At 41.4% G+C, this 26,236-nt stretch overlaps 1 long non-coding RNA gene across 1 annotated transcript; it reads right to left on the bottom strand.

The window, feature by feature from the left end:
• Positions 1 to 3,812: 3,812 nt before the first annotated feature.
• On the bottom strand, positions 3,813 to 25,284 carry LOC122907823. Its single transcript, XR_006384752.1, has 4 exons — positions 24,963 to 25,284; positions 18,062 to 18,134; positions 7,401 to 7,611; positions 3,813 to 3,857 (listed from the first exon to the last, which is right to left on the bottom strand). It is a non-coding gene; the product is annotated as an uncharacterized LOC122907823 (long non-coding RNA).
• Positions 25,285 to 26,236: the final 952 nt, after the last annotated feature.

Genomic DNA, 26,236 nt, shown 5'->3' with positions numbered 1-26,236 from the left:
TGGCTGCATAGTATTTCATTGTATATATATACCACATCTTCTTCATCCATTCATCTGTTGATGGACATCTTGGTTCTTTCCATAGTTTGGCTATTGTGGACATTGCTGCTGTGGACATTGCTGCTATAAACATTCGGGTGCATGTGCCCCTTCGGATCACTACGTTTGTAACTTTAGGGTAAACACCCAGTAGTGCAATTGCTGGGTCATAGGGGAGCTCTATTTTCAACTTTTTTTTTTTTTTTAAAGATTTTATTTATTTATTTGAGAGAGAGAGACAGTGAGAGAGAGAATGAGCGAGGAGAAGGTCAGAGAGTGAAGCGGACTCCCCATGGAGCTGGGAGCCTGATGTGGGACTCGATCCCGGGACTCCAGGATCACGCCCTGAGCCGGAGGCAGTCGTCCAACCAACTGAGCCACCCAGGCGTCCCTATTTTCAACTTTTTGAGGAAACTCCATGCTGTTTTCCAGAGTGGTTGCACCAGTTTGCATTCCCACCAACAGTGTAGGAACGTTCCCCTTTCTCCACATCCTTGCCAGCATCTGTCATTTCCTGACTTGTTCATTTTAGCCATTCTGACTGGTATGAGGTGGTATCTTGTGGTTTTGATTTGTATTCCCCTGATGCCGAATGAGTACATCATTAGTTTTTGATGTAGTATTCCATGATTCATTATTGGCACATGTTATAACTCTAAATGTTTGTGATTAGTGAACAAGCAGAGTGAACAATGGCATTGTAGGGCCAGTGGCTTCAGGCTAAAAGCTGGGCAGCAAGGAGAGCCCCACCCACCTGGCTGAGCACAGCTCCTCACTAATGTTGCCCACAGTGACCAGTCTACATTCATTAAAACCCTTTTGGTGACTTTAATTCATTTTCTCTTTCAAGGTGTAATCCCTCAATGAGAATATCGGGGAAGTACCAGGGATGGGCTGAGAGCAGGCAGGAAGGACAGACAGTCATTTCTACATGTAACTAAAGCTGGATTCTAGTAATTAGTTCTCCATAGAGAAACCTCACTTATTAGGAGGCTATTCATGAAACCTCTGGAAGGATGGACAGGCCACAAGCAACAGTGGCTACCTGCAGAGGGGAAATGTATGAATTTGCCCTATATGCTTTCATATCACATTCATATATTCCTTCTCCAAAATGGTAAATAGAGTTTTAAAATATCTTTAAAATATCTTCTATTCTTCTGTACCAGTAAGTATTTTCTGTTGTCCCTTCTCTGGGAGAGGTGCTGTATTTTCCCATTAGCTTTATTTATACATTTACTTTGTGATAATATTGTGCAAATAAACGGACAATTCTTGACCTCTGGAGGCTTACTGATAAGCTTGCCCATAGGAACCCAAGGACAAACAGCAGACAATTCACTCAATGTCAACCACAAGGCAGGTGTATTTGAGGGAAAGGTCGTGGGAGGAACATACTTGGACAGGGTGGAGTGAAAGGGAAAGAACCTTTCTTACAGAAGAGATTCCGGGGAAGGAAGGAAAATTTCAGAGGTTGTTTCAGTGGCAGAAGAGAGGTTTGTGCAGTGCGGGGGAGGAAACCCATTCCAGAGACAGGTGCAGCCTTGGAGGTAACCTAACCAGAGCAGCACCACAACTCATGAGGGGGCCCGTTTATCTTGGGGTACCATGATTGACAACTTCTTCATTGTAAAATGACGTGTGGGAATTTTAAGATGAGCTTAGAACAGTGCAGGCTTTCAGTAAGTGGGTGTTAGCTAACTGCATCTATCTAACCCCAGGAGAGGGGAGCCCCCTCATTTTAGAGGGCCCTCTCCCCTGCATTGCACAATCTGGGAAGATAGCACATTTAAACCTATTCTCCTGGGCGCCTGGGTGGCTCAGTGGGTTAAGCCGCTGCCTTCGGCTCAGGTCATGATCTCAGGGTCCTGGGATCGAGTCCCACATCGGACTCTCTGCTCAGCAGGGAGCCTGCTTCTCTCTCTCTCTCTCTCTCTCTCTGCCTGTCTCTCTGTCTACTTGTGATCTCTGTCTGTCAAATAAACAAATAAAATCTTTAAAAAAATAAAAATAAAAATAAACCTATTCTCCTAAGTGAAATGAAGACAAAGGAACAGAGACATTGAAAAGTAGGCTGGGACAGTTTAGGCAGCCCAGAGCTGCCCAGTGAAAGGCCTGGAGACAGAAGGAGAGGCTCTTGGCATCTCTTGGAAGGAGAATGGTCAGTGATTAGATGGAAAGGAGAAGAAGTTTTAGAGTAAAATGAATGTCCCCCAAATAAAGTACTGATGATGATTCTCTGGTCAGGTCTTCACCGAAGAATTTCTAGGTAATTGTCATCAGCCCCAGGGAAGAAGACAAGAGAGGCACAACCTTGACCATTTTCATGGCCCCCTCGACCAACCTTCACTACACAACTTGTCATCTTTAATTAAGTATACCTTTCACCAGATTCATATCGTTTTGCTGCAAGTAGGTGCCCTCCATCTTCAGATTTTATTACAACTTGCAGTGATTTTAACTCTTTGTCTGTTTTCTTTGTTTTTTTTTTTCTTTTATTCCCTAGACAATGAGCTCTGTGCAGGTGAGAAGTAGGACATATGTCCAGGTTAATCATCCCTGTGACTTGCACAGTGACTGACACATAGTAGGCACTTAATGAATATTTAATGCATTAAAAGAACAAATGAATATTAAAGAAGAAATGAACAAATGAAATTTATTAACTTAGTCTAACACAAGATTAAACTACTAATCACTCTCCTGTTTTTTCCTGTTTCATTCCATTCTAGCTTAGACCCATGGCTTCTATGCTAATCCCAACACTTCAGGGCACTACTCGATTGTTTTTTATCTGCTTCAACTGCCAAGAGAGACTGATATGGCAGGTAAAATTCCAGAACTAGAAAATTTACCCCTTCATCCCTGCATGATCTGGTCCCTCCAGCTTCACTTCTCATCCCTTTGTGACATGTTCCAACTGACCCAAAGACCTTTCAGACTCTTGAGTGCACTATGTTCACTCTCTTTTGCCTCCAGGTGTTTGCACATCTGTTTCTTCTATCTTCCTTCCTGCCCCTGCCTTTGACGCCCACATCTGAGTTTAGCACCCTTCACCTAGGCTCCTATCCTGTATATCTCTGATTTCATCCTTAGCTCATTAACCTGGAATTGCATTTTTAAGTAATGTTTTCATTTGCTCATTCATCAGTAAATATTTATTGTGCATCCATGATATCTCAGGCACCGCTTCAGGTACCAGGGACCCAGTAGTGAACAAAACAGGCAAAATCCCTGTCCTCTGATACTTACTTACCTTTTGGTGGAAAGAGATGAGCAATTAATAAGTAGAGACACAGCTATATAATAGGTCACATGTTAAGTGCTCTAAAGAAGCAGGGAAGACAGAGGGAAATAAGACAGAGGGAAATAGAAGATTATTTTAGGTGAAGTGGTCCAGAAGGGCATCCTGATAAAAGAACATTTTATCATCAGCTCACAGGAATCAAGAGAATAAGCCATGAAGATGTCTGGGGACACGTATTCCAGAAACAGAGCAAAGGCACTGAGGCAAGAATGTGATTGACATATTCAGAACATTGAAGAAGCAGGAGGTGATGTAGCTAGAACAGTGACCATGTCTGCCTCTAGCCCAAGCTGTAAGCTCCATATGGTGAGAGATCATGTCTGCCTAGCACAGTGTTACATTCTCCAGTATCTCTCACGGAAACTGGCACATTCTTTCAAGGTACTGTATGAACTCATCTTCTTCGAACAGCTTCCCCATTTGTCTGGCTTCACCCATCTGGTACTGAATGGGATACACAGGGAGGAGGATGTTGAGCTTGGACAAAGGCAGGTCTGGACGATAGAGGAAACTGATAAATAAAAAAGAACAGGAAAGGGTTGAGGGACTGAGAACCAACCTGAGGGCTCTGCTTCATGCTCCAGGGATCAAAGCGGACCATAGGACAGTGCTTTGGAAATGGTCTCTTGTACCATATCACATCATTAAAGCTGTACTCTTTAAGTCACGAGTAACTTCGTATTGGTTCAATCCAGTATCCTCTCCTTACTACATGCTTGATACTGCACTGAATATTTTCCCTGGATTAGTTTAGCATGACTGTTAATGGAGATTATTTGAGATGATATCTCCATTTTACAGATGAACAAACTGACATTTGGAGAGTCAAGTAACCTTCCCACCAACCTACAACTGATGGCAGAGACAAGCAATGAACTCAGGTGACAGGATTCCAAAGGCTTCACTCTTAACCCCTGTACTGCAAATACCTCCCTCTTCCTCCTGCCCCTTCATGGTGAGATGATCTTGTTATTGTGGTTTATTAAGACTTGCAGCTAAATGAAGGGACAGAAAGTAAACAGATCTGAGTTACACTTGACCCCAAATCAGTGTATTTCCAAATCATATGATAGCAGTTACCCCATGGTTTTGTTTGTTTGTTTGTTTTGTTTTCTGGATTGAGGTCAAGCCTATAGGGATGAGTGCAAGAACCAACCACAGTGAAAGAGAAGGCTTTGACAAGGAATCTGTGTCCCATGAAGCTTCAAATTGTCTGACGACAGCACACCTCACGAGGAGGGAGCCTGGTGGTAAAAGCCAGTTTTCCTAATAAGAGAAAGTCTGGAGATTTTCATAAAAAATGGCAGCGCAGTTCTGGAAAAACCCTGTCATGCTCTATCTCTCCAAGACACAGATGAGATGTGTGGTGCTCCCACTGGGACAAGAACTGACAGGAATTCTGGTTCTAGGAAGGACAGCAGCACCCACCATAGGGATCAAGATATGCCTCCAAAAACAACAGCTAATGATTCATTCGCTTATAATGGAAAGGACACAATGGAGATGTTTTGGCTGTTGATGCTGAGCCTCGCTATACAGGTCCCACAATGTGAAGTAGGAAGGAAATGGTTGAGTGGAAGTTCATTAGATTTCTCTAAGTAATCTCTAACACTACCACAACCCAATTCAAAGAGACTGTGGAATTCAGGATGACTGACTCAAGCCCTGCTAAGAGTGCTGAGTTCCCCAAGAAAACCTTTAAAGGAGCAGTATGGGTTTTCCCATCTCTATCTGCTTCCCTCTTGAGATTCTCTAAAGAAGAAATCAAAGAGACTAAAGCCAGGAAGTGGCCTTTATCCTGTGATCTCACTACATCCCACTCGGTGTTACAGTGCCCAAAGGGGGGCCTCTTCCTTGAGGCGATAAGAAGAGCTGCTTGCTTGAAGATATCAGTGGCCGTTGGAGCCTATGGTAGACTTAACAGAACAAGCGGCCTAAGTCATAATCTCTAGGAATCTCCTGTGGCTAAAACTGTGAAGAGAGTTGGCATGTGGGCAAAACAATGGGTGAATCCATCCTCCAGATTGGAGGAAAGTGAGCAGACACAAGAAAGATTCTTAGGCCAGGCCCTTACATCTCAAAAGAATTCAGAACACCAGATCAAATGTCCTTCCTGTCCTTTAACATTCTGGGCTTTCAGTGAGAACACTGATGTCGTTATCAAAGAAGAGGGAGGCATGAGCACCATTGCTCAAAAAAGAGAGAGCCTGCTAAAACCCATCAGGATTAAGACAGAACACACCAGACCAAGCTATCATGGGGAAAACTACAACATCTGCTTCTAACTGGTCTAAAGGCCATGTGGTTAGTGCAGCACGTGGCCCTGTAATTTGGAGCCGACTGCCAGGAATCCAGTCACTAGTCTCTGTGAACCACAGCGTGAATTCTGTGTATTTGAGGACACGACGTTGGTTTTTATAATTGTAAATATGTTCAGTCAGAAATTGAGTGGCAGTTGTTAAAAGGAAGCCAGATCTCGTTTCCAAACACAACACAATTTTGTTTTGTTTTGTTTGTGAATGAGGTTCCACTGGTGCTCGGCAGCAGAGAGAGCATCTGGCAGAGGGTTAGGAAACCTGGGGTGGAGGTGGGGGGGGCTGTGGTTTTGCCACTAATTGGGTGACCACTGGCATTTCAAATCGTTCAGGATTTTAGAGCCTACAGGGTACAGTACCTTGGGTTTACCACAAGGAGAGAGAGAAAGATGAATAATCCAAGGCATCAGTCCTGCCCGAACTGGCGTCCATGTGGAAGAGAGAAAAAATCTGAGAGCAGAAGAGAGGGCATGATGGGTGCTACAATAAAAGTACAAAGTTTAAAGGAAGAGATCAATTTCAACTGGGCAAAATATTAAATAAGCATATACAGGGGCATTCTAGGTAGAGGAAAGAGCATAAGAAAAACCCCACCATGAGATACCATCTCATGCCCATTACAATGGCTACTACAAAAAAAAAAAATGCAGAAAATAACACGAGTTGGTGAGGACGTGGAAAACTGGAGCCCTCATGTACTCTTGTGGGGAATGGAAAATGGGGGAGCTGCTTTGGAAAACCATCTGCCAGTTCCTTAAAGAAATTAAACATAGAATTCCCATGTGATCCAGCAACTCCACTTCTGGGTACCTGAAAACAGCAACTTGAGTAGACATTTGTACATTCTCATTCAGAGCAATATTATTCACAAGAGTCAGAAGGCGGAAGCAACCCAAGCATCCACTGATGGATGAATAGATAAACAGAATGCAGTCTCTGCATACAATGGCATTTTATCTAGCCTTAAAAAGGTAGGAAATCCTGATCCCTGCTCCAATGTGGATAAATCTTGATGACATTATGCTAAGTGAAATTAGCCAATCACAAAAAGACAATTTCCGCGTGATTCAAATTAGATACATGGAGTTGAAGTCATCAGAGCCACAGATACAGGAAGTGGAATGGTGGTTGCCTTGGGGCTAGGGGTCACAGATAGGGGTTTATTGTTCAGTGGGGACAGTTCCAGTTTTGCAAGATGCAAAGAGTTAGTTAGATGGATCATGGCGATGGTTGCACAACAGGGTGAATGTAGTTGACGCCATTGAGCTGCACACTTCAAAATGGTCATAAGGTGGTAAGATTTTTTTTGTGTGGGGAAGAGGACACAGAGAGAATCTTAAGCAGCTTCCATGCCCAGCACAGCCCTTTACAAAGACATGGGTGGGGGAATCTCAAAAAATAGAGCAGAATCTGGAGGGAGTATTAGGGACTGTTACCATCCCTAGATCTATAGGGTAAAGGGAGGAAGCAGTTACTGGTTCAAAAAGGAATGAGTCCTGTGGCTCAGAGGCTCTCCTGAGAGTTACAGTGACTTTTGATGCAGGGACACTTGCAGTGGTAGACAACCCCACAGGAAGGTGACCTGGGGAGAGGGAGGGCGAGGAAATGCCCTCACTCCCTCCTCTGTCTTTCTGGGATCTCCTGCCAGGATTCCCACTGGCCAAGGCCCAGCTGAAGCCAGAGGTTTAAGGAACCGGCCCATGTTATCCCGTGTCTCCTTGAGTGAACATCAGCCTCACCTGGAAGACTCCGTCAAACACAGTATCCTGGAGCCCCGCCTCCAAGTTTCTGATTCAGTAGGTCTGGGGGTTGGGGCGGAGAATTTGCTTGTTTAACAAGTTCCCAGGTGATGCTGATGTTGCTGGTCTGGGGACCACATCTTGAGATGCAATTCATGTTTGGTCATGTTGTTTGTAAGACAACAAACAGGAAGACAGATGGAGAGGAGACCTGGAAAGGCAAACAGGCTTTAATGAAAGGTGTTGCTGGACTCACGTTAATGTCACAACCTTGGCAGGCCTCAGTTTCTTACCCATGAAATGAGAGAGATCTGCGAGGTCCCTCCTAGCGGAAGTACAGAATCTAAAGTCCTATCTTTGAGTGAGCACAAAGGTGACACTTCTTAAAGGTAAGGCAATTCTTACCACTGTCGACTGTCTGCAGTGGATAGTAGTTCATGGAATTGGGCATGAAGTTATGTGGATCGATTCGTATGTCTGTTTTCTGATTGTTTTTCGTATTGGGTGTAGAGCTATTTGGGAAAAGGATATAAACAGTTGACTTCTCCATCTTATTTCTCTACAATGAAAGGAGGCATTCACTGCATCAGATAAGCTATGTTCCAAAATTGGGATGGGGGGGCACTTCGATTTGTGTAAAATCAGTCATCAAGGATATACCACAGGAGGATATATCTAATTAACAAAAGCCCGGTCGGTTTATACGAATGATGCCTGTAGAATCATTATTTGGCATGACTTAAGAGATACTTTTCTCTTTTCAAGAGCTCATTTGTTAAAACCAGAAGAAATCAGTCGTTTTTCTGGGCATCCATGGCTGTGCACATCTGTTAGCCCGTGTTTGGGCACACAGTGTTTATGCATCCCTTGCCGTGTGTTTGTCTTTGTGTGCCGTATTATTTACAGCAATGCAGATGATGTAGGGGCATAGCTGAAAGCCTTTGGAAAATTCCCATCTGTTCCTTGGTTCCCCCTTTGTCTTCGTTCTATTTTGTAAAAAAATAAAAAAATTTAAAAAAAGGAAGAAGAAGGAAAAAAAAATTCTTAAATTTTTATGCAATGTCTGGTTAAAAATAGTCTCCCTTGCGGCAGTCATCACAGGCAACTTCCAGGAATCTTAAAACATCTTTTGCACAATCCTTCTGCTTTCTCTTCAGGGTATTTCTGACCCAGAAATTGAAGCTGCTTGTAAATTACTGATTCATGTATTCATTCATTCAACTGTGACTACGAAGGCAATTCATGGCTGAAGGACGCGTTAGTTAAGTCAGGGGGAAGATGGCAGCTGGGAATTTGTGTCCCAATTCTGAGAGACGGAAGAGTTTCAGCTTTCTTTAGGGTAGATTTTCATGAGAAGCTTTCAGAGGCCTGGGCCTATGGAATAGTCAGGGCTCTACAGAACTGGTTCATTTGTTGGACAGGTTTTATTGAGTAACCATGGCGGCTGAGGACCGGTGCTGGTGTCCTGTATGAGCTCCTGGTGTCCCGGTCACAGACATGTGCAGGAGGAGCCATAAGAAGGTGATGAATTCTTCCACCACATTTCTAAGGTCCTTGAGGACAGAGACTGAGTTGGGCATTTTGTGATTGTAGCTCTAGTAGTCTAGCACATAATGGGTGCTCGGTACGTACTTGCCAGCTGTGTGCCATAATGGAAAAATAAGCAAAAATCTGTGGTTGCACAGAGGAGGTGCTGACGAGTCCTTCAGGGGTGGGGGAGGAATCCCAGCCCACTAGGGGAAGACAGAAGAAGAACACCCTTACCCCTGCCTTCCTCGGAGGCCCTGGGCAGCCCACATTCTATCTTAAAAGGTTCTATTCCTTTCGACAAACAAAGAAAAGAGACCAGCCAAACAAGCCCGGATTCTGTTCTAAACACATTACCTTGAGCTGTCAGCCTAAAAATGCCTGTAGCATTTTCCATGTAAATTCCATTCTGATGGGTTTCACTGGACTCTGGGGTGGAGGGTGGTTGACTCAGGTCAAATTTCTTCTGACTTTGAAATTGACTCATTGTGAACAGAAGAGACCTTTCCAAAGAGTGTGGAGAAGGCATTTCACCTACTGCTGTCCTTACCTGCCTCCTTCTAGTTCCCTTATTTCTGGGAGCATGGGCATGATATTAGTTGGGGGTGTAGGTGAATATGGTCAAAGCTGGAAATCTTATTTAAATACGAAGAAAAAGAAAACTCCCAATTGATTTACACTTTTCCAGGAGCTGCCTGATCCTGAGTTAGGGCATCCCGCTTTGTTAACAGTAGGGGCTGGCAGGGTTAGGAGGTGAGAGGGGAAACTTTGACCACCTGTCTCTCTCTTCCTCTGACCAGCCACAGACTGAGACACATGAAGGAACCAGTGGTTGCTGGAGCCAACTGGATCAGTTCTTGAGAGCCAGTTATTAAATTTTTGGAAATTTTGCCAAGTCATCATCCATTATTAAAATTAATTATATAAGCTTACCATTTAATAAACTATTTGTTTATAGAAGGTATTGAATGATTGAAACTCTTCACTTCCTAATTATTTTACTATATCTTGCTATTGCTTATACTTTTAAGGTTATTTATGTCTACTGTATTGGAATGGTAGAAATACTATATGATGGTATATTACCACGTTTCTTGTCTCCATTTTATAGCTTGTATCCATTCAGCAATACCATGTTGGCAGCTTAAAATTGTCCACGGTGGGAATTTCTACACCAGGGAAATTGGCAGTGCTAGAAATAGTATATATGTTTTCCCAACAGCGAGTCAGTTATTTTTTTTTTTTTAATTTATCAGAAAGAGGGGGGGGGGAGAGCGAGCACAGGCAGACAGAATGGCAGGCAGAGGCAGAAGCAGGCTCCCTGCTGAGCAAGGAGACCGATGTGGAACTTGATCCCAGGACGCTGGGATCATGACCTGAGCCGAAGGCAGCTACCCAACCAACTGAGCCACCAGCGAGTCAGTTATTAAACATTTACTAGCACACCACCATAAGGGACCTTCTGAGATTTCTTAGATACAGACTTGATTAAGTTTCCATAGACTTTGGGGTGCTATGTGCAGCCCAACTTGGTGAACTCTGAGAATAAGACAGAGATCCTGAGCAATGTTGGCTGGACCATAATATTGGGTCTATTCCTAGCAGACTGGTTTTTCTGTACTGAGCTAAAACCTCATTCTGTAGTTGAAAATATATAATTATATGATAGAATATAAGTCATATACCGCTTATCTCTGCAGTTCAATGATTTTTAGTATATTCACAGAGTTGAGCGCATCAATTTTAGACCATATTCACCACTCCCAAAGAGATCCTGTGCCCATTAGGAGTCAGTCCTTACTTCCCCCAGTCTCCTCTTTCCCCTCCAAACCCTAGGCAACCACCAATTTCCGTTCTTTCTCTATAGATTTGTTTATCTGGTCATTTCATATAAATGGCACCATATACAAGGTGGTCTTTCTTGACTGGCTTCGTCCACAAAGCATAATGTTTTCAAGGTTTAGCCATGCTGTGCCATGTGTCAGTCCTTCATTCCTGAGTAATATGCTATTGTGGGGACATACTACATAAATATACCCTCCCATCAGCAGATGGATATTTGGGTTGTTTTCACTTTCTGGCTACTATGAATAAGGCTGCTATGTACATTCATGTGTAAGATTTTCTGTGGATATATGCTTTTAATTCTCTCCTGTGTTCCTTTTTATTTATTTTTTTTTTAAGATTTATTTGTTTGAGAGAGAGTGAGAGCAGGTGGAGGAGTAGAGGGAGACTCCCTCCCAAGCACAGAGCCCGACATAAGGCCCAATCACAGGAACCTGAGATCATGATCCCGAGATCATGACCTGATCTGAAACCAAGAGTGACCAGTCAACTGGCTGAGCCATCCAGGTACCCCTTATATGTTTTCAGTTCTCGTGCGTATACACATACCAAGCAGTGGAATTTCTGAGTCACATGAAGACTCCATGTTTAACCATTTGAGGGACTGTTGAACTTTTTCCAAAGTGGCTGCCCCAGTTTATATTCACACCAGCCATGGAGGATGTTCTACTCTCCATATCCTTGATAACACACTATTGTCTTTTTAAAAAGATTTTATTTGTTTGTGAGAGAGAGCACAAGCAGGGGGCTGGAGGGGAAGAGGGAGAAGAAGACCCCCTGCATAGCAGGGAGCTCAATCATAGGGCTCAATTCCAGGACCAGGGGATCATGACTTAGCCAAAGGTAGATGCTTAACCCATTGAATCACCCAGGCACCCATGTCTGTTTTTTTTTAATTTTAGTCATCCTAGTGGATGTGAAATGGTATCTCACTGTGGTTTTGATTTGCATTTCCTTGACTAATGGTTTTGAACATATTTTCATTGCTTATTGGCAATTTGTATATCTTCTTTAGAGAAGTTTTTGTTCAGGAGACTTTAAAAAAATGAAGGAATTTTAAGTCTCTCTTAAACCATCTGCTGTCCAAATTAACTAGTTCCCAATCTCTTTGGCTTTTCCTCATGAGGGCTTCAACCCCTACCCTCTTTGGAATGGCTCCAAGTTCCTGCACTTCACTCTAATTGAGCCAATGCCCATGGAAATATTTTTGTGCATTTCTGAAAGACTCACTTTTGCTGCCAACTTTGCAGAAGCTTTACCCAAAGATCCCACCTGTCTTTCATTATAGACAGTGATTTAGTCCTTCCTTACCTATTCTGAATAATGTTGGCTGTAGTTGGGTATCTCTTCTCTTCTGTAGTGAGACCCTCTCTGTCTGTCCTTGGAACTCTCTCTTCGGCCACACCCTGTACCTGAAACACTCTTTCATGGCTAGCTCAAAAACCTCCTTCTTCTGATATTCAAATAATCCTAAAATCAGACTTTTCTCACAAAGCCTTTCCCAATAAGCTGGACCAAGATGGTGACTTCCTACCCTTTTCCACTCCCCACTAAGATCCATCTTGTCTGAACTTGTCATCCACACAACCACACCAAAAATTCTTGCACCATTCCTATATTCATTTCATTTCACTAACTAACACATTTGTTATTTGTCTGGGGCTGGTTTGCCCAGTCATAGTTGTTAGTCTGAATCAGTGAGTTCCACCTTACACTGAGGAACTTCTAGAAGAAAGGAGCTTTTCATCCTTGGTTACAGCTGCTAATGAGAGTGTTCTGCTTTCTGGGTGCCTAGGTGGCTCAGTTGGTTAAGCATCCCACTCCTGATTTCGGTTCAGGTCATCATCTCAAGGTCATGAGATCAAGCCCTACATTGGGCTCTGTGCCTAGCTTGGAGCCTGCTTGAGATTCCCTCTCTCCTTCTACCTCTGCCCTTCCCCCTGTTCATGCTCTAAAATAAAATAATAAAATAAAATTCTGTTTTCAGACCAGAAAGATTTGATTCAGGTTTTTGTCTGTGGTCACTAGAGATACAGAACTGAAGTGATACTGTTTGTTCCCATAGCACACATTGTTAACTAGAGGAAAGGAAAGCAAAGTTGAATGAGACCAACATTCATTAAGACCCTTTTTCATGTGCCCTGCCCTGTGTTTGGTGCTTTAAACACAGCACCTTATGGATTCTCACCTGAACCCAGTGAGGAAAGTATCATCATTGCCACTCAAATGAGTGCCACTCAAAGCTCAAAGAGGTTAAAGAATGCACCTGAAATCAAACCATAAGTTCAGTCCATAAGTTCAATCCATAAGTTCTGGAACCAATATGCAAATTTATGTCTATACAAATTTCTCTCTTTCTGTGGTTTCCCTAAGCATATATGGGAGGTAGTACTATTCACCATACTTTTTTTAAATATGGAGCCTCAGAGCTTTCTCGGTGTATACATTGATCACAAGGGATGGAGGATAGCAGTGAAAATCCATCTGGTCTACAAAATTTATTCAGTTTATATATTGTACTAATGATGGATGAGTAGTTTCATGTAGGTACAAGGAAGAAAAAAATACAATGAAGTATGAAGGTTCTAAGTAATATTTTCATAGAGAAAAGCCATATGGATCATAAGAGTAAGTTTTTGACCCAATTCTTTCCTGCATGATGGTAAGAATAGATTGCTCTGGGGAAAGATAATAGGCTACTATGTATGGACTAAAAACCCTTTAAAGGGTCCCTTTCTCTGTGCATTTCTGGGTTTGTAAAGTTTTTTGCTGTCCATAGCAGTGGGCCAGTTAGTATCCAGTTGAGTGGAAAGGGTTTTAGGAAAGATTCCATTAAAGCCACAGTGAAAGTCTTTCTCACCCCCTAATTATGAGCAACTATTATGAGAGCACCATCTGGGCTTGTAGGTGGAGTGTAGTTTATTCCAGATGAGACTGTGTCTCTCATCTATCTTGCCTTTTCCTCTCAGGCCTGTTTCCCTCTCAGCCACCACTTGGAGAGTGGAGAGGTGAAGGGTAGGACAGGGAGGAGAAAACAAAACAACTCTTTTGACCTATTCCTGACGATTTCACCATTGGATCTTCACACTTTTATACATCTATTTGTTATTTTTAAATGAAAATTATATGAAACATTTAAGCTGCCATTGAATTTTGCAAGCAGTGTGATTGAATTTAGACTATTTCTTGAGAGCATGTTTTGACAGACCAGCAGGATGGGGTCAGGGACAGGACTGTATAATACGTATATAATACGCATATACAGATGGTGGAGCTGAAATTTAGAAAGTAGCCTTGAGGTCTGGAGCTTCTGTTTCTCTTGATTTGTGGGGACAGAACTTGACACAGAACGATGGCAGTGGTTGAAATTTCTCCCAGTCGCCAGGAAGGACTGGGAGAAAGTCCAATGAACTTTACCAATGAACACACCATGTGAGCCATAAATATAAACCATGTATGTAATTTAAAGTTTTCTAGGAGCCATATTTTAAAAACATTTTTAACATTGTTAAAAAGAAACAGGTGAGACTAAATTTAATAATACACTTTAGTTAGGGAAACCTGAGTGGCACAGTTGCTTAAGCATCTGCCTTTGGCTCAGGTCATGATCTCAGGGTCCTGGGTCTGAGCCTTGCCTCAGGCTCATTGTTCAGTGGGGAGTCTGCTTCTCCTTCTCTCTCTGCCCCTCCCCCTTGCTCATGCTCTCTCTCAAATAAATAAATAAAATCTTTAAAAAATAATAATAATATACTTTATTAACCTGCTATATTTCAAATATTATCATTTTGACATGTAATCAATTTTACCTCCTATACTTCTACACTCAGTGAAGGAAGAATCTCCAGGGGTATAAAAGATCAAGTCCCAATGTATTTTTGCTTTCATATCATTACTTGCATCACATTGCCAACATCCCTTTGACCCAAACAAGTTGTATGGCCAACCTTAGTGTCAGTGTGAAAGGGAACTATGCAATGGCATAGATTTAGGGAGGTGTGATTCTTTAGGCTATTTCTATAACAATCTACCATACCATACTTAATAGAATATATGCTATTTGTGTTTCATGCTCCCCACATGAGCAACTTTTTATTTTGGAAATATTGGTTCTTAGAGTGTCTTGTTTTCTGTTGTAGCCAGTCTGGAAGATGGTCTCCAATGATGCTTCCTACCTGGTTTTTACATCCCTAGGTACTACCCTCCCATGTTGAATAGGGTGACCTGTGTAACCAATAGGTTACTGTGAAAATGACAGCATATGACTTCAGAGGCAAGGTCATAAAGGACATTACAGCTTTTGCCCTGCTTACTTGGACCACTTGCTTTGGGAAAGTCAGCCACCATATTTGAGGACACTTGATCAGCTGTATAAAGAGACACACATGATGAGGCATGGAGGCCTCCTACCAATAGCCAATATTGACTTATCAGTCACATGAGTGTGTCACCTTAGAAGCAGACCCTTCAGCCTCACTCAAGCTTCAGATGCAACTATAGCCACAGCCAACTTCTTGACTGCAACCCGATGAGAGACCCTGAACCAGAGCCACCCCTGAAGCCATTCCCAAATTCCTGACCCATAGCAAGTCTGAGATAGTAAATACTTATTGTTTTAAGCCACTGATCTTTGAGATAATGTGTATTGTGACAGTAGGAAACTAATACAATTGCCTACTAACTTCATTTAGAAAAGAGATCAAAGGCCTGAATTAATCTATGTCATATTTTGGTTACATAGAGAAATAAAATATATTTGTCTTAGATACTAAATCTAAATGTTTTCCCCAGAGGTGAAATGTAATTTGCCTTTTATATAAAAATGTATTTTTCTTTTTTTAAAGATTTTTATTTATTTATTTGAGATAGATTAAAGGTGGGTGAGCAAGAGAGAGAGAGTGTGCGTGCAAGCACAAGTGGTAGGGGGAGGGGGAGAGGGAAAGGGAGAAGCAAGCTCTCCACTGAGCAGAGAGTCTGATGCAGGGCTCAATCCCAGGATGCTGGATAGTCACCTGAGCCAAAGGCAGACACTTAAATGACTTAGCCACCCAGCCGCCACTAAATAAACATATTAAAATAAGAAATAAAAAATGAATAACCAAATTTCATATCTTGAGCCAAACATATCCAGCACCATGAAATGTATATTTCCATGTAACAAATGAAACTAACAAATCTTTACTTTGATTTTTATGCAAAAAAGATATATTTTTTTAAACATTTTGGAGTATAGTGAGCTAAGGAATTTAGCTAAACAGCATGTCCATGGGGACTTCTAAATTTTCTTCAAACAAATCCTAGATACAAAAATGGTTTGTGGAGATTCCCTTGGGAACTCCCCTAAATCCTGCTTTACTGCTTGGTACATTATGTGCTCTCAGTAAATAGCGTTGAGTCATTCAAGATTTAGGCAATACAGTGTTGTGTTGCTTTTCCTTTCACTTCTTTCTGCCTTCTTTTATAATGTCAAGAAATGCATATAAATGCAAATGGCCTTCAGAATGATAAAATCTGCCCATATATTAAAAATTCAGGCTTTCAAAGCTAATGGTCACAGCTATTACAACACAGCCTAACCTCACATACCCACATCCTAACCCTCAATCTGAGAAACTGAGTTCCTGAACACGTGACAAGTTGAGAAGCAGCCTAGTTATTGTGGAGAAGACCCCAAACATTTAATAATTGGTAATATTTCTGAAAATGGTTGCGGAGGTAGAAATAAAAGCAGAAGGAACAATTGATTATCTATTTAAACAGTATTTAGGGTTCCAAATACCCTCCTTACCTCCGTAGAGTAGATGGTTGCTGTGTCTATTCTCACCCTAGCAGAAGTTTGGGCTTTTATTCTCTGGAGAGGTCTCTGAACTGCAGAATATCAAGCACATACCCTCACCCCACCCCTAACCCTAACTCTAGATTTGAGAAGAAAAGAAAGAAGATGTGGTGTATATCGACAACGGAATATTACTCAGCCATCAAAAAGAATGAAAACATGCCATTTACAACAATATGGATGGATTTGAGAGTATTATGCTAAGCAAAATAAGTCATAGAAAGACAAATACCATATAATTCCACCCATATGTGAAATTTAAGGAAGAAAACAAATGAACAAAGAGGGAAAAAAGAAAAGAGAGAAGCAAACCAATAAACGGACTCTTTTTTTTTTTTCCCCAATAAACAGACTCTTAACTATAGAAAACAAACTGATGGTTACCAGAGAGGACATGGGTGGGGGGGGGGATGGATGAAATAGGTGATGGGAATTAAGGAGGGCACTTGTGATGAGTACCAGGTGTTATATGGAAGTGCTGAATCATTATATTGTACACTTGAAGCTGATATTACACTATATGTTAACAAACTGCAATTTAAACAAAAACAAAACAAAAAATAGCCTAATCTTGGAGTGTATGTCAATTGCCAGCAATAGAATTTATACCACAGACTTATTTTGATAGTACTCTTAATTGTACTCTTCTCTTAATTTGTTTCTTTTCTGTTTTTTTTTATGCTTCCTTTTTGCTTTCCAGAGGTTTCCATGTTTTATAACCAGCATCCTGTTTCCTCTTTAGTAAAAACTTCTAAATCTTGAAAAATTAAAAATCCAGTTAAGACATTTGTGGTTATGTAATGAATGGAATGTAACCTTGTTTATCCAATCCTAACCTTAGAGTAGTCCTACCTTTGTTTTCTTTGGGTACTTCTGAAGCTTCTTTTTAAAAATTGTTTTTCTGGGCCCTTTTCTTGACTTTTAATCTGGGAGCTAGGAATTCTGCATTTTCAAAGCTATTTCTCTTTTTCCTTTTCCATTCTGACTTCAGGGAAGCTAGCTACTTCAACTCCTTTCCATTTTTGTTTTTGCTCTGAGGATGCATTTTGGGGTTCAGCTATTTCTACTTCGGAGTCCTTAGACGTGGTCCTGGGCCTTTGCCTCTCGTAGGTGCTCTGGCAGCTTGTGTCCATATTCAGCGCTTTGACCCCAGCGTATGCGTCATTCATTCATATTCCTCCTCGCTCAGGCTTTCTTCTTCCTCTTTTTCTTTTCTCCTGTAACAATGCTATCACGAGTCTCCTTTCACTGCAGATACATCTGCTTAAATATTGAATAAACAACTCACCAGCTACTCTTCAGGCAGGAAACAGTTGATTTTTACTGTCTCAGGGACTGTATCAGGTTTTCTCCGTGCCTCTTATGGTGGGTAATGTAACTGACTTGGTTGCCAAAATGTTCCTTACAGTTTTTAACATTGGCTAAATTTTTTTTTCTTTTTAGAAATTGGGCTTACCTCAATAGGTTTTGCTACTTCTTCCTTTGCTTCAGATTCCACAAAGGCAGATCCCACTGGCTCTCCAGGAGTTCTACAAAATAGTACACTGCTGTAAACAACATTGTCACATTTCCTAAACGCTCTTTCAGTGCAGCTGCAACTAACATTTTTTTTGGAAAGTAACTTCCATGATCATTTAGAAGCAGCGTTAAATATGTACAGATTTAATAGCTATATAGATTAAGTTTTTCAGAAATCCTCTTAGAAGGTCAATGAACTTTACCTTGAATATAAAATATGTATAATCTATAGCTATCTATATCATATCATATCATATCATATCTATCTATCTAATCTCCTAACCAGATAAATATTTTCAGTGTTTTATTATAGGCAGTACATGGAGGTTACGGACTCAACTTTTAGAGTCAAATGGAGCTGGAGTTGAATCCTTGCTCCATGATTCATTAAAGTAATTTCTGAGCTTTGGCTGCCTCATCTCTAAATGGAAATAATAATGGGTATCATGTGGGGATTATATGAAGTAGCATATATACAGTACTTAGCATTGGACTTATGCAAATCAGTGGGATCTGCTATTATTATCTGCTTTGTTGGGCTATGCTCTATGTGTTCTTGACTCCTCCATATCATACATTTATTTTGTGCCAAGGAGTATGTTTCCTTAGTGAAAAGTTTATTCAATATTGTACTTATTGCCCTGATGGTCTAACATTAACTTTCTGTTCATAGGTGTGATTATTGTTCTATCTGTGAAATAAACCCAAAAGAAGTTGAGATATTCAATTAATTAATAGAGAGTCTCACCTAAGACACAGGGTCATTAAAAAAAAATCAACGAGCTTATGCCAATTGCCAATTCTCTATGTCACATGAAATCCAGACTCTTCCCTATTTGGAATACTTGGGCTGGTAGAACTTAATGGTATGCTTAATCTGCCATATTTTACTTGAAGTTTCATTCAATAAATGAAAGAGAAAGACCCACATAATAATCAATTTTTTTAAAAGATTTTATTTATTTATTTGAGAGAGAGAGAGACAGTGAGAGAGAGAATGAGCGAGGAGAAGGTCAGAGAGCGAAGCAGACTCCCCATGGAGCTGGGAGCCTGATGCGGGACTCGATCCCGGGACTCCAGGATCACGCCCTGAGCCGAAGGCAGTCGTCCAACCAACTGCGCCACCCAGGCGTCCCCCACATAATAATCAATTATAAAGAGTGAATGGGCCAAATCCAACCCTAATCCCAGTCTCAGTTCTGTCTTTTTTTTTTTTAAGATTTTATTTATTTATTTGACAGAGAGAGAGATCACAAGTAGGCAGAGAGGCAGGCAGAGAGAGAGAGAGGAGGAAGCAGGCTCCCTGCTGAGCAGAGAGCCCGATGTGGGGCTCGATCCCAGGACCCTAGGATCATGACCTGAGCCGAAGGCAGAGGTTTAACCCACTGAACCACTCAGGGGCCCCTCAATTCTGTCTTTTGTCTACAAGTTGCCTACACTTTATCTGATGCCACCCCAGATGTGGAAAAAGGAGTGAAAGAAAAGACAAGAGAAGATGGACCACTTGGGCAGCCAGGGTCACCTCCTTTGACATGGAAAGGACATATGGATCTCCTGTGGTTTTGGATACAGTTCAGAAAATGGCTGGGTTTTAGCTATCTTCAGGTACCCCACCCAGAGATGTGTCCTCCAGGCTAGGGCAACCCTAGAAGCTGTGTTGGGACTGTGGGTAGAAAGAGCTCAAACTTGAACTTGAGCCAGACCTCCATGCCAAGGAACTACACAGCAGAGGAGGCCGTCTGAAGACTCAACCAGGGAACCCATAGATGTGTTCCAGCAGAGATCCAGCATACAGTTCCTACCATACAAAAGTCAGACTGTGTGAACATGCAATGGCAATTCAGAGAAAAAGTATTGCCTTTCACTCAGGACAGCCCAGCAAGGAGCTGCTCCCCCTCCTGCCTGCCCACTGAATAGGCCAAGTCACTGGATGAGGGTGAGTGAAAGTGTTTGCAGACCAACCTCCCTTCCCTTATGCTGAACTGCTGGGGAAGAAGAGAAAGGCTTGGAGTGGAATATAAAGTTAATATTTTGTGAAGAAAACATTTAATTGTGCAAAATAGCAAATGTAAAGATAGGAAGAATAATGCAGTAGCTTCTACCAATCAGCATCAGTAATTAGGAACTCAGCCAAGCACATTTCATTTATGCCCTCCAACTTCCTCAGCCCCAATTATATATGAAGCAAGTCCTAGATATTATACTATTCCACCCACAAATATTTTAGTATAAGTCTCTAGAAGATAAGAACTTAAAAACAACCATTAGATTCCTGAATGTTATCACCTGTTCCCTGAGTGTGTCATACCTTTTAATGGCTTGTTTGAATCAGGACCCAAATAATTCCACACACTGCAATTGGTTTTTATTTCTTTTAAGACGTTTACTCTATGGTTTCCTCCTACTACTACTTTTTTCTCTTGCAACTTATTTATTGAAGAAACTCTGTTGTTTTCCTGTAGTTTCCCACAGTTTGGATTTTGCTGATTGCTTCCATGTGATGTTGTTGAACAAGTTCCTCTGTCCCTGCATTTTCTGTAAATTGGTAGTTAGATCCAGTGGCTTGATCAAGTTTAAATTGTTGTGACTTTTTTTTGGCAAGATTGTTTTGTAGGTGATGCTATATTCCTTCCTGGGAAGACTGTAATAGCCAATTGTCCTGACCTCTCTCTTTTTTAATTGTGGCAAAAACATATATATATGTATATATAATTTCCCATCTTAGCCATTTTTAAGTGTACAGTTTAGTAGAGTTAGGCACATTCACATTGCTGTGTAGCCAATATTTGAAGTTTTTCATTTTATAAAACTGGAAGTCTATGCCCATTAAACACCAGCTCCCCAGGGCACCTGGGTGGCTCAGTGGGTTAAAGCTTCTGCCTTCAGCTGGGTCATGATCCCAGGGTCCTGGGATCGAGCCCCACATCGGGCTCTCTGCTCAGCAGGGAGCCTGCTTCTCCCTCTCCCCTCTCTCTGCCTGCCTGTCTGCCTACTTGTGATCTCTGTCTGTCAGATAAATAAATAAAATCTTTAAAAAAAAAAAACAACAACAACACACCAGCTCCCCACTTCTCCCTTCCCTCCAGCTCTCAATAATTCTCTCTCTAAATCTGACCACTCTATATAAATGGAATCATACCATATTTGTCTTTTTGTGACTGTTTTATTTCAATTAGCATCATGTCTTCAAGTTTCATCCGTGTTGTAGCACGTATGCAAATTTCCTTCCTTTTTTAGGTTGAATAATATTCCATTATACACATTTTGTTTATCCATTCACCTGTCAATGGACATTTAAATTGCTTCTACCTTTTGGCTACTGGGAAAAGTGCTGCTATGAACATGTGTATACAAATAACACTTTGTGACCCTGCTTTCAATTCTTTTTGGTATATGCCCAAAGGAGGAATTGTTGGATCATATGGATATTCAATTTTTAATTTTATTTTGGGAACTGCCATACCATTATCCATAGTGGCTACCCTATTTTACATTCCACCAACAGGGCAGAAGGGTTCCAATGTCGCCATATCCTTACCAACACTTGCCATTTTCTGGTGTGGTTTTTTTTTTTTTCCCTTTTCTTTCATTCTCCTCCTCCTCCTCCTCATTTTTCTCCTCTTCCTCCTCCTCCTTTTTTATTATTATTACTTTTAGCTGTAGTCATTCTAATGTAATGGGTGTGTAGTGATATCTCGTTTTGATTTGCATTTCCCTAATTTAGTGATGTTGAACATCTTTCCAAGTGTTTGTTGGCCATCTCTATATCATCTTTCAATGTCTATTCAAGTCTGGTCAGAGATATGATTTATAAATATTCCCCCCCATTCCCTAAGTTGTCCTTTCACTCTGTTTATTGTGTCCTTTGATGCACAGAGGTTTTTGATTTTGACGTAGTCCAATTTATTTTTACCTTCATTGCCTTTGCATTTTGTCTTATCTAAGAAATCCTTGCCAAACCTGTTGCACAGCTTTTCCCCATTTTCTTCTTTCTTTTAGTCATCATTGATGATCATAGCCAAAATAACTATTTCATCCGAAGTTCCAATATTCCATTTCTGTTCTTCTTCATTTATCAGCTGGAATGTTTCTATGAAAAGAAGTTTCTCGGGGCACCTGGGTGGCTCAGTGGGTTAAAGCCTCTGCCTTCAGCTCAGGTCAGGGTCTCAGGGTCCTGGGATCAAGCCCCACATCGGGCTCTCTGCTCAGCAGGGAGCCTGCTTCCTCCCTCTCTCTCTGCCTGCCTCACTGCCTCCTTGTGATCTCTCTGTCAAATAAATAAATAAAATCTTTAAAAAAAAAATAGAAAAGAAAAGAAGTTTCTCCTCATCAACTACTTTATTACCCCGAGCCTCATTTTAAACACAAAAATGCATACTTTCTCTCTAATTACAAGTTATCAAAATGATGTCTTAGTTCCCTAGCATCCTCAAAATGAGACAAATGAGTTGAGGGTTTTTTTTAAGTTTCATTATGAACTAGCAGACTTAATAATTTTTATGTGTTTAATCCACTGCAGTTATTATTTTTTTATGATTGATCAAATGTTTCCACCTTTAGACTCTTTAAGTAGACTCCCAAATTATTTTGGCAGGGCCCCAGAATTCTTCAATTAATTCCTTGATTTCTGGTGTCCTAAGATTTTTGAGGCCTATCTTCCACATTTTCTGCCCCAGACCTGAATTGACCATTGAGATAGTATTTAAGATAGGCAGTACTGAGATTTTAAAATCTAGCATGAGACAGCTTTATTAAGCTCAACATCGCACAGTTGGACCGAACCATCCCAAGATTCTTGAAGAACAGCATAATTGGGCAGCCATGGGAAAACATAAAATGATCTCATGTTTATACCCTCCAATGAATTGAAAATTCTCAATAAATGTATAGACTCCAAGTGGAATGGTCAAGGAGGCAGCTGGAGGCATAAGTTTTGAGCTTAGGGAGAAAATCCAAGCTGAATGCACAAATTTGGGAGTTATCCACAGAGACTTGTAAGTAAATCTTAAAATGTTTAGCAAATTAGGAGGAAACCAAGATACTAAAGTAGTTTTGAAACTAAGAGGAGAGTATCAAGGAGGTCAGTTGTGTTAAAGAGAAAGGTTAAGAGAGAAAAGGACCAAAAAGTGACCCTTGGATTTGGCATAGTGAAAATCATTGTGACGTTGACAAGGAGTGTGGCTGGGGATTGATGGGGATGGAGGCATCAATGGAGTGGACTGAGGAGATGGACTGTGTCCTCATGCAGATTGCAGAATAGTGGGTTCCAGCTGTGCCACCAAACAAGAGGTCAAGGAGTCTCATTACCAAAGGCCAGACCTCCAAACAAGAAAGCAGAGGACCATGTTTGAGTGGACAGCTTGGAGCTAGAATAGGATAGCAAACTAGGGGCACACCAGACTCACAGGTTGTCTGCTTATTTTTTTTAATTGTGGTTAAAAAAAAATGCACAGCTTCTTAGTCATTTTGAAGCATACAATTCAGTGGTATTAATTGTATGCACTCTGTTGTGCAACAGATTTCCAGAATTATTTCATCTTGCAAAACTAAAACTCTGTCCCTTGTAAACAACAACTCTCCATTCCCCCTCCTCCCGGCCCCTGGAAGCCACCATTCTACCTTCTGTCCCTATGAATTTGACTGCTCTAGATATCTCCTATCAGCTACATGCTTGCTTAAGAAGGCTGAACTCAGATCCCAGAGAGCTATGTGGGAAGGTCCCTACAGAAAACTATTTGGATGATAGTTGCAAGCACAGACTGGCAAGTCCCAGAAGAGGGAAAGTGCAGCTAAACAAAAGCAGCATTTTGGGAATCCAGGGATAAAAGAGAGACCACTGAGTGGGTGGGATATTTCCACAGCCTGCAGCTGCCTGTGGAATGAGCCAGGGTGAGCTAAGGATGGACAGGGAGAGGAGTAAGATTCCAATGGCCCACATGGAGAGAAGCAGCAGACGATGGCTGTTGGGACACGATTAGAGAGTGGAGAGAAGCAGGGTGGCTTCAGCAACAGCTGCACAGAGGCTCAGCTGTGAGGACTTGGCCCAATCTGTTCCTCCTCTCAACGGACTGAATGGTGGAAGAGCGGGGTGAGGTCCATAACCAATGTTTCTACCTATTCTCACTTCAAGCAGGCTCCAACCAGTCCCTCAGGTTGGGAAGAAGGACTTAGTCCTCCTACAGCACTCTGCCCAGGGAGGCAGGGCTAGGAGGCTGCTTCAAGAGACAGAATGCACCCAGCACACTTAGCCCATTCAAAAGGCTTGAAGATGATCTGAAGTCAAGGTGCCAAATGTTGCAACCAAAGTCTCAGATTTTCCAGTCCTGGTGCCATAACATGGGATGACATAGGCAGAGTTCCTTCCTTAGTTACTTCCTGAGAAGCCTATACTAGGGGGAGGCGGTGACAGACGAGTTCACTTGTTCATTCAGTGTGCTCCTGTGGTGATGGCACTGTATGAATTTTAACCATCATACCAGCAGCCTGACATTTAGTGTTGTAGACTGTTGTTTAGCTTGCTTCCTGGTAAATTACCCAGAACCCAGGGACCCCTGCTTCTTTTCCCAATCATGCCACCTACTAGCTGTATGACCATGGCCAAGTCGTTCAACAACTCTGAGCCTCTGTAGCAGGTGTATGATGAGAATAAATAATACCTGCCCCACAGAATTGTTTCATTAAATAAAAATCTGTCTATGAAGTTAATTTATTAACTGTATATTACCAAACACTTACATCTAATTTTTTGTCCTTTAAAAGATACAACTTGTCAAAATGTCAATAAATTGAACTCTTCCCATGACTTCCCATTGCCAGGGAATAAAACTCAAGCTCCTTACCAGGCATTAGATTCCATATGATTTCATCCCTGCCTAATTCTCTGATCTCATTTCTTAAGGTCCTCTTGCTCTCTTTCATGCAGATTCTTATCACATTGAAGTCTGTTCCTTAAGCATTCCAATGCTGTTCCCACTTCAGGGTCTTTGTAATTGTTCTCTCTCCTGCCTGTAATGCTTTGCAGTTGGCTCCAAACTTCACCCACACTGGTCCCAGCTGAAATATAATTCAGATTGGTTATCATAGCTAATGTTGTTCCCTGAACCATTGATAGTCTCTATTACAGTAACCGATTTTATTTTCTTTTTTCTTTTTTTTTAAAGATTTTATTTATTTATTTGACAGAGAGAGATCACAAGTAGGCAGAGAGGCAGGCAGAGAGAGAGAGAGGAGGAAGCAGGCTCCCTGCTGAGCAGAGAGCCTGATGGGGGGCTCAATCCCAGGACCCTAGGATCATGACCTGAGCCAAAGACAGAGGCTTAACCCACTGAGCCACCCAGGTCCCCCCGATTTTATTTTCTTTATGAAATTATCGCTCTTAAGTATATTTTGCTTATTGTCTATGTTCCCTACCAAAAGGAACATAAAGAATAGAATTTTGTCTTAAATATGTCTGTCTCTCTCACCTAAAATGGTGCCTGGCTCGTAAGAGGAGTTTAATAAATATCTGTAGAAACCATTTACTGCTAAGGAGATTCTTTGTGTTAGATTTTTAAGGAGCTATATTCATGGAAGCAAAATAAGTTGGAAACAATAATTTTATATCACAAAGAATATGGTTTTTCAAATATATCTCTAGTTTTTATATACAACATTATATTAGATTCAGGTGCACAACAGAGTGGTTGGACAATTCTGTGTGTTATGTCCGGCCCCTCCCGAGCAGAGCTCCCCTCTGTCACCACACAGCGCTCTCCCAACACCATTGACTGTATTCCCTGTGCTGTGCCTTTCATCCCCATGACTTACTCATTCTATAACTGGAATGAATTGTACCTCCCACTCCCCTTCAGCCGTTTTGCCCATCCCTCTACCCTCTTCCCTCTGTCAGCTATCAGTTTGTTCTCTGTATTTATGAGTCTGTTTCTCTTTTTGTTCATTTATTTATTCATTTGTGTTTTTTTTTTTAGATTCCACATATAAGTAAAATCGTAGGGTATTTGTGTTTATCTGTCTGCCTTATTTCACTTACCATTACCATCTAGGTTTATCCATGCTGTCACCAATGACAAGGTCTCCTCTCTTTATATGGCTGAGTAACATACATAATTTTATG

Source organism: Neovison vison, chromosome 5 (assembly GCF_020171115.1).
Source record: "Neovison vison isolate M4711 chromosome 5, ASM_NN_V1, whole genome shotgun sequence".
Taxonomy (NCBI): domain Eukaryota; kingdom Metazoa; phylum Chordata; class Mammalia; order Carnivora; family Mustelidae; genus Neogale; species Neogale vison.
Note: the sequence above shows the minus strand (reverse complement) of the source record. Positions and strands in the feature narration are given on the sequence as shown.